The sequence below is a fragment of the Arachis ipaensis genome, chromosome B10 (genome assembly GCF_059453495.1).
Source record: "Arachis ipaensis isolate K30076 ecotype BB chromosome B10, ASM5945349v1, whole genome shotgun sequence".
In the NCBI taxonomy this organism is placed as follows: domain Eukaryota; kingdom Viridiplantae; phylum Streptophyta; class Magnoliopsida; order Fabales; family Fabaceae; genus Arachis; species Arachis ipaensis.
Window position 1 is genome coordinate 117,847,245 of NC_142435.1, and position 15,386 is coordinate 117,862,630.

Sequence of the window (15,386 nt, forward strand, 5' to 3'; positions counted from 1 at the left end):
TGCAGTTCTGCTGCATCAGAGAAACTAATTGAGGTTTCAGCTCAAAGTTGTTTGCTCCAATGGCAGGAATGGAGATGCTTCTTCCATGTAAATTGGAATTAGGTGCAGTGAAGTCACCAAGCATCCTCCTTTCATTATTATTATTTTCGGCTGCCATCTCCTCTTCCTGTTCAAAAATTTCTGAAAGGTTTTCTCTGGATTGTTGTATTTTAGCTTCTCTTAATTTTCTCTTCAGAGTCCTTTCAGGTTCTGGATCTGCTTCCTCAAGAATGTTCTTATCCTTGCTCCTGCTCATATGACAAGGAAGAATGGCCAGAAAAATGATAATAATAATAGAGATCCTTTATACCACAGTATAGGGATCCCTTTGTGAGTGGAAGAGAAGGGGGAGACAAAGAATGTGATGTAAAGGAAGAAATGCAACTGTACGAATGGAAGAGATGTGAGATGAGATGTTAGGATATGAATGAATAAATAGAATAGGATGAGAGAGAGAGAGAGGGAATTTTCGAAAATTATTTTTGAAAAGGAGTTAGTGATTTTTGAAAATTGGTTTTTGAAAATGTGTTAGTAATTTTCGAAAATTAAGATTTAAAAATTAAAATAATTAATAAATTAAAAAGAAATTTTGAAAAAGGGGAGAGATATTTTCGAAAAATGAGAGAGAGAGAGTTAGTTAGGTGGTTTTGAAAAAGTTAAGAAACAAACAAAAAGTTAGTTAGTTAGTTGAAACAAATTTTGAAAAGATAAGAAGTTAGGAAGTTAGAAAAGATATTTTGAAAAGATATTTTTGAAAAAGATAAGATGAGAAGATATTTTTGAAAAGATATGATAAAATTAGTTTTGAAAAAGATTTGATTTTTAAAATCACAATTAATGACTTGATTCATAAGAAATCACAAGATATGATTCTAGAACTCAAAGTTTGAATCTTTCTTAACAAGCAAGTAACAAACTTGAAATTTTTGAATCAAAACATTAATTGTTATTGTTATTTTCGAAAATTTGGTATAAAAATAAGAAAAAGATTTTTGAAAAAGATTTTTTTGAAATTTTCAAAAATAACTAATAATTTTGAAAAAGATTTGATTTTTGAAAAAGATTTTGAAAAAGATAAGATTTTCAAATTGAAAATTTGATTTGACTCATGAGACACAAATTGATTTTAAAAATTTTTGAAAAAGTCAATCCAAATTTTCGAATTTGATGAGAGAAAAAGGGAAAGATAATTTTTTTGATTTTTGAATTTTTATGATGCAAGACAAAAACACTAAAAAGATGCAATGCATGAAATTTTTAGATCAAAACAATGAATGCATGCAAGAATGCTATGAATGTCAAGATGAACACCAAGAACACTATGAAGATTATGATGAACATCAAAAACATATTTTTGAAAAATTTTTTATGCAAAGAAAACATGCAAGACACCAAACTTAGAATTCTTTAATGCTTACGCACTAAGAATTCAAGCATATGATAAACATGAAAAGACACAAAACAAAAAATCATCAAGATCAAACAAGAAGACTTACCAAGAACAACTTGAAGATCATGAAGAACACTATGAATGCATGATATTTTCGAAAAAATGCAAGATGCATATGCAAGTGACACCAAACTTATGATATGACTCAAGACTCAAACAAGAAACACAAAAATATTTTTGATTTTTATGATTTTCTATTTTTTTTGGATTTTTATTTTATGTTTTTCGAAAAATAATTTTGAAAAAGAAAATAAGGATTCCAAAATTTTTAATATGAATTCCAAGAATCTTATGCTCTAAAGCTCCAATCAAAGGGTCAGGCATGGCTTAATAGCCAGCCAAGCTTTAGTATGTAACTCAGACATGACACGCCTGACATTCCTTACATTCAACAGCCAATTGGCTAAGAAAGATAAAGAAGCTCTTTTCTTGAGTATAAGAATTGAGACATGGCTTTACAGCCAGCCAGGCTTCAACATGCTCCATGAAACACTAGAATTCATTCTTAAAAATTCTGAAAGGAAAATATATTTTTGAAAACATTTTTATTTTTTAAATTTTTTTTTTTCAAAAACAAAGGAAGAATTTTTGAAAGATTTTTGAAAAATTTTTTGAAAACAAGACAAAAAGAAAATTACCTAATCTGAGCAACAAGATGAACCGTCAGTTGTCCAAACTCGAACAATCCCCGGCAACGGCGCCAAAAACTTGGTGCATGAAATTGTGATCACATTAATGTAGTACTCTTTGTTATTGTATGGAATCATTATTATGGCTCTTTACTATGTGTGGACACAACTCCGTTCAACTAACCAGCAAGTGCACTGGGTCGTCCAAGTAATAAACCTTACGTGAGTAAGGGTCGATCCCACAGAGATTGTTGGCTTGAAGCAAGCTATGGTCACCTTGTAAATCTTAGTCAGGCTGATTTAAACATGATACTTTATTAGATTAAAATAAACAATAAAAAGGATAGAGATACTTATGTAGATTCATTGGCAGGGATTTCAGATAAGCGAATGGAGATGCTTTTCGTTCCTCTGAACCTCTGCTTTCCTGCTATCTTCATCCAATCAGTCTTACTCCTTTCCATGGCTGGCTGTATGCAAGGGCATCACCGTTGTTAGTGGCTACATCCCCCTCCTCTGAGTGAATCATATGCTCACGCACCCTGTCACGGCACGGCTATTCATCTGTCGGTTCTCGATCATGCTGGAATAGGATTCACCCTCCTTTTGCGTCTGTCACTAACGCCTAACACTCGCAAGTTTGAAGCTCGTCACAGTCATTCAATCATTGAATCCTACTCGGAATACCACAGACAAGGTTTAGACCTTCCGGATTCTCTTGAATGCCGCCATCATTCTAGCTTACGCCACGAAGATTCTGGTTAGGAGATCTAAGAGATACTCATTCTAGCTTAATTCATGTAGAACAGAAGTGTTTGTCAGGCACGCGTTCATAGGGGAGAATGGTGATGAGCGTCACACATAATCATCACCTTCATCACGTTCTTGGGTGCGAATGGATATCTTAGAAGAGAAATAAGAAGAATTGAATAGAAGACAGTAGTACTTTGCATTAATCTTTGAGGAACAGCAGAGCTCCACACCTTAATCTATGGAGTGTAGAAACTCTACCGTATGAAAATACATAAGTGAAAGGTCCAGGCATGGCCGAGATGGCCAGCCCCCTAAACGAGATCAATAGTCTCCTAAGATGAATAATGGAATAAAACTGAGACCAAAGATGCCTAATACAATAGTAAGAGGTCCTATTTATAATAAACTAGCTACTAGGGTTTACATGAGTAAGTATTTGATGTATAAATCCACTTCCGGGGCCCACTTGGTGTGTGTTTGGGCTGAGCTTAAGTGTTGCACGTGCAGAGGCCATTTGCGGAGTTGAACGCCAGTTTCTGTGCCAGTTTGGGCGTTCAACTCTGGTTTTGGATCCTTTTCTGGCGCTGGACGCCAGATTTGGGCAGAAGGCTGGCATTGAACGCCAGTTTACGTCGTCAATTCTTGGCCAAAGTATGGACGATTATATATTGCTGGAAAGCCCTGGATGTCTACTTTCCAACGCAATTGGAAGCGTGCCATTTCGAGTTCTGTAGCTCCAGAAAATCCACTTTGAGTGCAGGGAGGTCAGAATCCAACAGCATCAGCAGTCCTTTTTCAACCTCTGAATCTGATTTCTGCTCAAGTCCCTCAATTTCAGCCAGAAAATACCTGAAATCACAGAAAAACACACAAACTCATAGTAAAGTCCAGAAATGTGAATTTAACATAAAAACTAAGGAAAACATCCCTAAAAGTAACTAGATCCTACTAAAAACATACTAAAAACAATGCCAAAAAGCGTATAAATTATCCGCTCATCAGTCGGCCTCTAATTGTTGTAGTTTTTCTTCCAGTTCTCGATGTCGCCGCACCTCTCTTTGCAGATCCTTTCCGATCTCCCATTGTTGCTGGGTTTCTTTCTCAAGATGCTTTAAGCGATCTTGAAGTGCTTCTATAGCTCCCGGATTTGGTGAGTTTTTGTCCCCGTTGGATTCCGGAGTATCCTTTAGCATAGTGTCCGCGTTCTTGTGCGGTGTTCTGTTCTCCAGATCCGAGTCGTGGTCGTTGTCATGGCCGTCCGCCATGGTTTTGGGATGACTTTCAGGTTCCCCGGAAACGGCGCCAATGTTCCAAGGGTTACCTGAAACTGGAGATCGATCTCGGATGAGATCTTCTGTACTGGTCGGAGATGATGTGTCCGGCTGGCTGGTGGCGGCCGGAGCTATTGTGTCCAACTTGTTGGACTTGCTGCACTGCTGATCCTTGGCCACCGGAGGGTGGGGGTACCTGCAAGAAACTCCAATGCTTAAGTTAGCATGGGTATTAAACAGGTTTATTGTCGAATCAGAGTATGAGTTATACCTGGGTGCTCCAGTGTATTTATAGAGGTGTAGGGTGACCTTCTTAGATAAGATAAGTTAGTTTTCTTTATCTTATCTTATCTTATCTTTGAGTGCGGTCATCTTATCTTCTGACGAATTGCCTTTATCTTTCTAGGCTTTGACTGCCTTTAGATTGGGCTGTGTCCCTTCGTCTGGGCCTGCTTGGGCCTCTTCTGACGATTTGGCCAAGCTCTTTGTGAAGAGGTCGGATATTGGCCGAGCTCTTTTGAGAAGAGGTCGGATAGTCTGACCTGAAGAGGTCGGTCGCTGTGTCGTCGATCATCCCGGGTCGGATAGCTCGACCCAGGGTATGAACAGTTTCCAAGCGTATTCTTCTTCCAATGTTGCATGGCAACATTTCCCAATGCATCCCCCTTGAAAACACGTGTATAGTACTCTCCTTTTATGGTGGCCGAATCCTCCTTCTTCAATTGTCCCATCAATTCTCCTACAAATAAAGGGATGTGATTAATGAATTTGTGAAAAGTAATGGCAAAATTTAAAAGAAAAGAAAGAGTAACTACTTTTTAAAATTTTTGTTGTTAACTGACTAAGTGCTATTCATAAGCACAAACCAACTGACTAATTGATTGTCCATGTATGCAACATTGGTGACACCAAACTTAGTTTGTGGCCATGTGGAGTAAAAGGAATTGTTCAAGGTTCTAAGAGTGACATGATATGAATTGCATTCATGTTCTCTTAGTGTGCCTTGAACACCAAACTTGTTCTTCACTATGTGTTGCAAACAGGAAAGATTCGGTCAAGTGTATGTCAAAGTTGATTTGGACTTCATGAACCTTGCATTATTAACTACTTTTAAAAGCATATAAAACATGGGTTGCCTCCCATGAAGCGCTTCTTTAGCGTCACTAGCTTGACATTCTGCCCTTTGTCAGGGTGGTTGGTAATGCTTCAGATCTTCCCCTCTTGCAGTAAACCTATATCCATTGGCTTCATCAAGGATCTCTACATGTTCTAGGAAGAGAACTTTGTTGATGGTGAAAACTTTAGGTAGCTGAGATGGGATGGTGGGGAGATGAGGTGGGATATCTAGGAAGTAAGCTGAGATCACTTTATCCCCTAGAGAGAAATCCTCTGTAGGGATCTTCTTGTTCCTCCATCTCCTTGGTGCCTTCTTCTTTGTTCCTTTTGATGTTGCCCTGCTCTTTGTGACCTCTTCTTTCAAAGAAATTTTGTTGCTGGTCTCATATGACTCTGGTGGTTTAGGTTCCTCCTGATTTTCCTTGAGCTGTGATAGCTGCTGATTATCTTGTTCATCAACCAAAGGGATTCTCTGTGATTCAATGCTTGTTTCTTCCACCAGCACTTTGTCGTGCTCTTTCCTTGGTTCCTTGCTTTCCTGATCTATTTCTTGTGAGGGTTTGAAGACATTGAATGCGAGTTGTTCGTCATGTATCCTCAATATTAGCTCTCCTCGCTCTACATCTATGAGCGCTCTGGCTGTAGCTAGGAATGGTCTTCCCAATATGATTGGGTGAAGGTGACTCTCTTCCATTTCCAATATGACAAAGTCTGTAGGAAGGAAGTAGTTCCCAACCTTTACCAACACATTTTCCACCACTCCTACTGCTTGTTTTTGAGTTTTGTCAGCCAGCCTGATGACTACGTCTGTGGGCATTAGCTCATTGATCTGCAGCTTCTTCATAAGGGATAAAGGCATTAAGTTGATGCTTGTTCCCAGATCACAGAGTCCTTTGTCAAACATTGTTTCTCCTATGGAACAGGGGATGTGAAAACTCCCTGGGTCCTTCCTTTTTGTAGGCAACTCTGGTTAAATGAGAGCACTGCACTCCTTATTCATCACTATTGTTTGCCCTCCTTTGAGTGAGCTTTTCCTGGTCAGCAACTCTTTCATATACTTAATGTTTGAGGGCATTTGTTGGAGAGCCTTGATGAATGGTATGTTCACATGGAGAGATGCAAATATGTCAAGGAACTTTGAGTATATTCTCTTTTCTACACCACCCTTGAGTCTTTGGAGAAAAGGTGCATAGAGCCTCAACAGCTCCTTCTGTGTAATTTTGGTTTCTTGGTGATCTTCTTCCTGTTTCTCTGCTGATATGTCTCCAGGTTGTTCTAATGGTTTGTTCGGCTCTTCCTCAGTCCCTTGATCACTTGTAGTGACCATCTTGCAGTCTTTCCATCTTACTTTCTTTGTTTCACCTCTCGGGTTTTTCTCTGTGTCACTTGGGAAGCTATCAGTAGGTTTGGGAATCTTCTCAGAGAGGTATCCCACTTGAAATTCTAGCCTCTGAATGGTGTCTCCCTGGTTTTTGAGATTAGCTCGCACCTCCTCTTTGAACACTTTGTTATCTTGGATTTCCTTACATATGCCTTCAAGTAGAGTCTCAATCCTTGATAGTCTTTCTTCCGATGATGGTGAGTTGAGATTGGAGGGATGAGAAGGGCCATTTTGGCTTTGGTATGGATGTTGATGTGTGTTGTTAAGTGGGTGCTGATATGATCTCTATGTGGAATGTTGGTGAGCCGCATGATTGTTGGGGTTGTGACGTCTCTGATCTTGGCCTTGGTCTTGTTGGTTTCCCCACCCAAAGTTTGGGTGGTTCCTCCAACCAGGATTATACGTTTTGGAGTATGGGTCATGGTTCTGCCTAGGTGAATTTCCAATGTAGTTGGCTTGCTCCTGACTACCTTCTGCCTCTTCATTCACTCCTTCTTGAGCTACTGTTGAGGTGGTGATTACTGCTACTTGATTCCTCTCCATCTTCTTGGTAAGGTCAGCCAGCTGCTTGGTGATCATCTTGTTTTGAGCTAGCAGTGCATCCACGTTGTTCAGCTCCATCACTCCTCTAGTGTTGCCTCTTTCAGAAGCATAGAAGTAGTCATTCTCAGCTACAGTCTCAATGACATCTATGGCTTCTTCAATGGTCTTCTTCTTGTTCAGAGATCCCCCGGATGAGTGGTCTATTGCCTTCTTTGATTCATAAGAAAGACCTTCATAGAAAATGTGTAGCTGTACCCATTCATTGAACATATCTGGCGGGCACCTTCTTGTTAGATCCTTAAACCTCTCCCATGCTTCGTAGAGAGTCTCACCATCTTGTTGCCTGAAAGTTTGAACCTCAGCTCTCAACCTGTTGATTCTTTGAGGAGGATAGAATCTTGCCAAGAATTTGTTCACCACATCTTCCCAGGTTGTTAAGCTTTTCTTCGGAAAGGATTCCAGCCATTTAGATGCCTTGTCCTTGAGTGAGAAGGAGAATAGAAGTAGTCTGTAGGTGTCAGAATGAACACCATTAGACTTCACAGTGTCACATATCCTCAGGAAGGTGGTTAGATGCTGATTGGGATCTTCTTGAACACTTCCTCCGAATGAACAATTGTTCTGAACAAGGGTGATGAGATGTGGCTTTAGTTCAAAGTTGTTGGCATGTATGGTTGGCTTTTGGATGCTACTTCCACAGTTTCCTGGGTTTGGATTGATGTAGGATCCCAGAACTCTTCTCTCTTGCCCAGCATGATGCACTGGGCCTTCTCTGCCATGGTTGTGAGCCTCTTCTTCATGATGGTTCTCCATATTCTCATCCATGTCTGGTTCAAAATACTCCTCTTCTTCCTCCGTACCAACTACTCTCTTTCCTCTTGCTTCCCTCCTTAATCTAAGGAAGGTCCTCTCAGGTACAGAATCAAAGGAAGTTGAAGCCCCGCTTCTTCTACCTATCATACAACCAACAAGGCAAAAGCAAGAAGGGGTAGATACAGAGAGTATTCTTGTTAGAAATGCTGTTAGTGTGAGTGGTGCAATATATCAAACAGTTAGTGGGTTAGTGAACTGAATTGTAAAAAATGTGAAGATAACACCACAAACGGGTAAAGGGTAAAGGGAAGGAAATAACTAAAACTGAAAGCAAATTACTCAAATGAAATTAAACAAAACAAAAAAATGCTCAATCTAGTTATCCACCAATTTAATCATTGTTGATACAAAATCAATCCCTGGCAACGGCGCCATAAACTTGATGCACGAAAACTTGTCTCTCAACAATTTCCCTCGGCAAGTATACCGAATTGTCGTCAAGTAAAAACTCACAATAGAGTGAGGTCGAATCCCACAGGGATTGATTGGTCAATCAACTTTAATTAGAGGAATGTTCTAGTTGAGCTAAGCAGAATTTGATGTGAGAATTGCAAGAAATTAAATGGCAGAAAGTAAATAACAGAAAATATAAATACTGGAAATAAAGAGCTGAATGTAAATGGCGGAAGGTAAATTGCAGAATTTTAAATGGGGAATGGGGAATTTAGCATGAAAGTAAATTGCAGAAATTAAAGAGAATGGGTAAGATTAGAAATGGGGGATTCATTGGGCTTAGGAGATGTTGCATTCTCCGGATCAAGTTCATTTTCATCTCTTCCTCAGTCAATGCATTCATTGATCTCCTTGGCAATCTTAAGTGATTAAATTCCAATTCCTTGGTAATTCAATCTCTCAAATCTTGATCAATAGCCAATTCCTTGGTCTAATTGCTCATGAGAAGAGATGAAGTATGGTCACTGATTGTACCACATGTATTTCCAAATCATAGTACTGGGAGAATTATATGTCACCATATCCGCCCAACCCCCAATTTGGTCCAACATGAGAAAGCATTTCTAGCATGATCCCTTCATTCCTCTTCCAAGGTTCCGAAGAGATCCAAGTATGAATAGTTTCTTTTCCAAGATAACTACCCAATGGGATAAAGATTGAAAGCTTTCTAGTAAAATCAAGAGAAAAGAAAGGGGAAGAATAATGAAAACTATTATTGATCCATCAAATTACAACAGAGCTCCCTAACCCAATGAAAGGGGTTTAGTTGTTCATGGCTCTGGGAATGGAAAACAAAGATGGAGAATGCATTCTGAAAGTAAAACTAGAAGTTGCAGAGAAAGTAAAATTATACAGAGAGTAGTCCTCTCAATCCAAAAGCTCTTCTCTAGTTCAAAACTACTCCTATATATACTACTCTTCTGATCTTCCAGTTGGCTCTTCAAGTCTTAGATATGGGCCTTTGGATCTTGAGTTGAAGCAGTTTGGAATCTTCAGTAGGCTCAGTTTTACTTGCAGAGAAAGTGTGAAGTAGGCATGGACTTTGGCTAGGACGTTAGTGGCGTTAACGTTAAGTGAAAATGTGGGTTTGAGAACGTTAGTGACGATCACCTTTTGCACTAAGGTTCCTAGCCCAAGATGAGTTACGTTAACTTCAATGTTAGTGGCACTAACGTGACCACTAACGTTGCCTCTTGGTCCATCGTGAGCGTTATTGGCGTTTACCTTTGCCAATAACATTGCCCTTAGCCCCCTTTTCTCACGTTAGAGTCCACATTAGTATAACTAACGTGGCTCTTAATGTGGGCATGCCTTAGCCTCGAGAGTGTTAGTGACACTTACCTTTGTCACTAATGCTCCAAATGCCCCTTCTCACGTTAGTGCCCCACGTTAATTGCCTTAACGTGGCCACTAACATGGTGGTGATTGCCATCTCCAACGTTAGTGACAAAGGTGAGTGTCACTAACGTTGGCTCATCAATTCTTTCCTCCACGTTAGCTTCCATGTTAATGCACTTAACGTGGTAACTAACGTGGCTCATAGTGACTTAGTCCAGCGTTAGTGACAAAAGTGAGTGTCACTAACGTTGGCGATTCCTTGCTCCTTCCACGTTAGAGTTCACGTTAACCAAGTTAACGTGGCTCTTAACGTAGCCAATATGGGCTTAGTCCAACGTTAGTGACAAAGGTGAGTGTCACTAACATTGGCATTATCTTCCTCTTCCATGTTAGAGTTCACGTTAACTGAGTTAATGTGACTCTTAACGTGGCCAATTGCCCTTTGGGAGCGTTAGTGGAACTTACTTTACCACTAACGCTTGGAGCTTCCTTTTCTTCCACGTTAACTACCACGTTAATGTAGTTAACGTGGTAATTAACATGGGCTATGATGGCTTCGAAGACGTTATTGGCGATTACTTTTCTCATTAATGTTGCAAGCTAGCTCCCATTCTACGTTAGTGGTCATGTTAGTTAGACTAACGTGGCTACTAACGTGGCTTTTCCTTGCTTCCTTTGTCCTGAAATCAAGCAAATAAAGTGCATCAAAGCTCTAATCCAAGTTATGAGTCTTGCATCATCCAATTTGTCATTAAATTCATGCATAATTCTCATGAAATCATATAAAATTCACAATGTTTGCTTGAATCAAGATGTAAGTGTAATTCTACCCAAAACTTGCTTATTTCCTAAGAAAATGCATGAAATTACCCTAAAACAGTAAAGAAAAGGTCAGTGAAACTGGCCAAAATGCCCTGGCATCATCAAGCTAACAAAAACCTGCTAATTTCTCAAGCTAATCGGATCATATAACATTAAAATTCAGAGGTCTCAATACCTCACAATATGCAAATTTTCAAAATTTGGGGAGGAGAAATTGGAAATGAAAACGTGGCTTTCTTACCAAATTTCTTACTGGGCTTTGTAGAACTTGATGCTGCAATCACGTAGCTGAAAACGGTGCGGCAATCAGAGTTTGAAGTGAAAAGTTATGTTGGATTGAAATTAAACCAAGGGTTTGGTGTTGGTGCTCTATGTTCTTTCCTTCCCAAGGCTGCTTCAGCGTGCTTCCCACCAAGGAAGGAGGAAAAGGCTGATATTTGTATGTGTTAATGGGTATTGGTTGGGCCTTGGGCCCAATACAGGCCCAGTTCGCCTGATTCGGCCCGTTCGGTCCAATCTTGGGCCAAATTCTTTAAAATTAGTGTCAAAATTCTCGTTTTAATTAGTTCTATTATATTAGACTATAAAATTTTATTTTCTAATTTCTTAGATTAATAATTAACTTACTGGCTAATCATTTACTAATTTCTCAAATTTTACACATGATATGTCAAATTCTAAAACTTCAAACAAAAATAAAAAAGGCTTAACTCAGCTTTATCCAACCATGATTCAGAGCATAAATTTCATGTGATTATACTTATTATTCTAAGATCAATCAACTACATATATGTATTAGTCAATGGCTCAATAAAACAGTACATCACCAACTAATAAAATAAAACATAAGGTTAGCTCCCTTTCTTAAATTGTATTTCTTCGATATCAGATCTTTCGTAATCAAATTTTCTATTGCAATTAAAGTGGTCAAAATAATTAATGAAGATACTTACAAAGTTTACAACAAATGTGTAAAAAAACAAGCTAAAACAAATGTATTCTGAATAACAAATTATAATAGCAAATACATATATAACTTAAAGAAAGTATTAAACTAGAAGCCTGAAAAGAGTAAAAGAAAATCGTGAGCACCAACACACACGTATCGAGAGAGTATTTTTTGTAGAATTTGACTCGAAAGGTGTCCCAAGCTATCATAGCATCGCCTTGCTGTAGTAGACGGCGAGCTCCCTGCCACCAAAACTGAGCTCCTCCTATCAACTGATATGTGACAAACTCGACATACTGGTCTTCAGGCACGTGTTGAGTTTGTAGTGCTCTCTCCATAGCCTGAAACCAATTATCCACTTCTGTAGGGTTTATAGTGCCTCTAAAAGTTGGTGGATTTACCTTTAGAAAAGTTGACAAGGAAATCGGCCCATTGCTACCATTACCATTTCCATTGTCGTTGCCAGCCTGTCACCCGAGTATCTCAGCGGTGGCCTGCATAGTAGCAACCATGTTCTCTATTGTAGCCGTAGAGTTCACCGGGTTGTTGCCGGTCGATTCTAGTTCCATATTATCTCTCCGACCTCTCCCTCGACCATGTCCGTTCCTACGAGATGCCATTTGGGTCCTGTTCACACCAAACAATTGATATCAAGGTGATCAGTCTCAATATCTCAAGTCTAGTACTTCAAATTTTCAAAGTATACTCATAAAATTCATGCTAAACGTATTAATAAGACACTCTAAATAGCACAGGCACAAACTCAAAGTATGCATTGAAGCATAAGCAGTCCATCCCTCAAACTCACGAGGACGAACTGCTCTGATACCATAATTACCATTTCAAGCTTGTGAATCAACATTCAATACATTCACCAACTTACCAACTTATCTTTCACGGCCCCCGACCCAAATTCACTGCCTCTGACCCAACGTTCATTAATTCAATTCAAATCAATAATTCAACAATTCCACAGTTCATAATTTCAATGATCAATTCATACCGCCTTCTCACAACTCATAACAACCAATCACCAAATTAAAATCAAATCCAACACATTGTAAATTACAACATTTTAATTCCATCCAATCATACAATTCAATCATATTCCTAGGGACATCTAGCCTAGGAATTCATGTCACAATATATGGTATTTAAATAAAACTTAAATCATACCTCTAAGAAGCAAAGATCAACCCTCAATTTGTGGATTTCACCAAGATTAGGTTCCAACCTTTACCTCTACAAAGCTCAAGCACCACCAAAACTCAATTCAATATTTCTAATACTCAATCTACACTAATTTCACATAATATACACAATACTCAAAATCTAGGGCTTCATTGAAGACATGTCATCTTATGCTAGTTTCACAAGCATTTTTTATTTCTTTCATTAGGTTTTATGCACTTTCTTGCACAATAAGTAAGTGGTTGGAGTGGAATTTCATGATTATTTTGATTCAATCAAACATCATTTATTATATACAAAATCATGAGATTTAGGCAAGAATCAGGTGATTATTATGAATGATGCAATTTCTCATGACTTTGGTGAGACTTTGATTTCCCTTTTTGATTGATTTTAGGTGAAAAAGTGAAGAGAAAGAAGAGCACTACAGTATAACGTTGCGTTCAAATAAAGAATGCCATGCTCACTTGCGACGCACACGCGTACGGGACGCCTACGCGTCAGGGACAATTTTCGAAGTCCCACGCGTACGCGTGCATGACACGTACGCGTGTAAGTGGTTCGTGCTCGTTTTTAAAGAGAGCGCTATGTTCACTAACTCAGTGTTTTTGGGCACATGCAAATTTGGAATTGAAGTTTGGCGACCGACGCGCACGTGTGCATGACGCGCACGCGTCGATGGAGCACCTGGGATGAAGCACACGAACGCGTGGGTGAGGCTGAAGCATGGAATTGGTATTTTGCTACCCACGTGCATGCGCAAAGGACGCGCACGCATGGGCAGCATTCATTAAGCCAACGTAGCACTCATTAAGAGAACGCTATTGAAGACACGTACGCGTGAAAGGGGGCGCGCACGAATGTTGGGAGCTGAAGTTGATGGTGACGCGCACGCGTACATGACGCGTACGCGTCGATGAGCAAAAACGCAAAAAGACGCGCACCCGCAGTAGAAGCGTACGCGTGGGTGAATGAACGCTGTGCTCACTTAGAGAATGCAACATTCCCCTGGAAGCTGCAATCAAGTATCCAACTATGATCCACTTCTTCACAGGCCAAAAAGCCTACTCCAAGTACTTGAGGACTGAAATAGAAAGTGTATAAATAGGAGAAAATTTGATTTACAAAGGAAGGAGATTTTTGGGACTATTTTTTTCCTATTAGTTTGCTCATCTTCTTTTCAATCTTCTTTTAGAAATTGGCTAGAGTTGGAGATATGAGTTTAGCTTACTTTTTGTTTTTCTTCTGTTATTGATCTTCTGTATTTTTCCTTCTGTTTTTAGCAGTGGAGCTTCCTTTTAGTTTTCTTCTGTTGTTCTTGGAATAGGAGAATTGGAGATTGGATCTGGATTCTCTTTTCTGCTTTTCTTATTAAGCAATTTTTCTTCTGTTCTTTTCTTTTTTCGCAATTTTAATTTCCTGTTAAAGGATTGAGAGTCTGATCTAAATTTTCTTCTCTGTTCAATTTTCTTTTGCAATTTTCTTTTCTGTTTTAGTATTCTAAATCGGATCTAAGTCTAAATTCTAGTTTTCATCTTTTACACTTTCTCTTCTGATTTACTACAGTTATATTTTCCAATTCTGCATTGATTTCCAACACATAAATCCCTTTATTATTCATGAAATTTAAGTTTCTCAGCAGTTTAGATTCTGCAATTTAAATTACTTGCTCTTTAAGTTTCAGTTATTTACCTTTCTTGCAATTTAAGTTTCAGCTCTTTTAATTTCTTGCACTTTAAGTTTCTACAATTTACTCATCTGCAATTTAAGATTCTGTCAATTTATTTTCTGCATTTCATTTTCTTGCAATTTATTTTCTGTTAATCAAATTTCACCCAATTTATCAAATTTTCGCTTAACTAAATTCATCACCATACTAAAGTTGCTCAATCCATCAATCCCTGTGGGATCGACCTCACTCTTGTGAGTTATTACTACTTGATGCGACCCGGTACACTTGCCGGTAAGTTTGTGTGGAATCATTTTTCTCTCATCAAGTTTTTGGCGCCGTTGCCGGAGATTGATTTAGATTGACAATGATTACATAGGTGATAATCTAGATTAAGCATTTTTTTTCTTTTGTTTTTGTTAACTATACTAACTGTTTGAGATTTTGTTTAAGCTAACATTAACCTCACTCTCGTAGTAGAGTGTCTTGTTTTTTGTTTCTGGTTTTGTTTGTGTTGTATGCCAAGAGGAAGAAGAGGTGAATCCACCTCTTTTGATTCTGAGCCAGAGAAGACATTCTTGAGATTGAGAAGAGAAGCAAGAGGGAAGGGAGTTATTGGAGAAGAAGAATCAGAAGAAGAGGACCAAGAAATGGAGGGTAATCTCCTTAATCCACCAGAGGAAGTGGCCAACAACAATGGCCCACCTCAAAGAAGAGTTCTAGCTTCTTACACTTTCCCCAATCCAAGAAACTGTGGGAGCAGTATACTCACTCCCAATGTCCATGCAAATAACTTTGAGTTGAAGCCTCAACTCATTACTCTGGTACAGAACAATTGTTCCTATGGAGGAGGTCCACTTGAAGATCCAACCCAACACCTATCCATCTTTCTGAGGATTTGTGAAACTG

The 15,386-nt window shown here is 38.9% G+C and overlaps 1 non-coding gene across 1 annotated transcript; it reads left to right on the forward strand.

The window, feature by feature from the left end:
• The first annotated feature begins 7,447 nt into the window (after positions 1-7,447).
• On the forward strand, positions 7,448-7,554 carry LOC148581444 (small nucleolar RNA R71). The gene has a single exon (XR_015899248.1). It is a non-coding gene; the product is annotated as a small nucleolar RNA R71 (small nucleolar RNA).
• Positions 7,555-15,386: the final 7,832 nt, after the last annotated feature.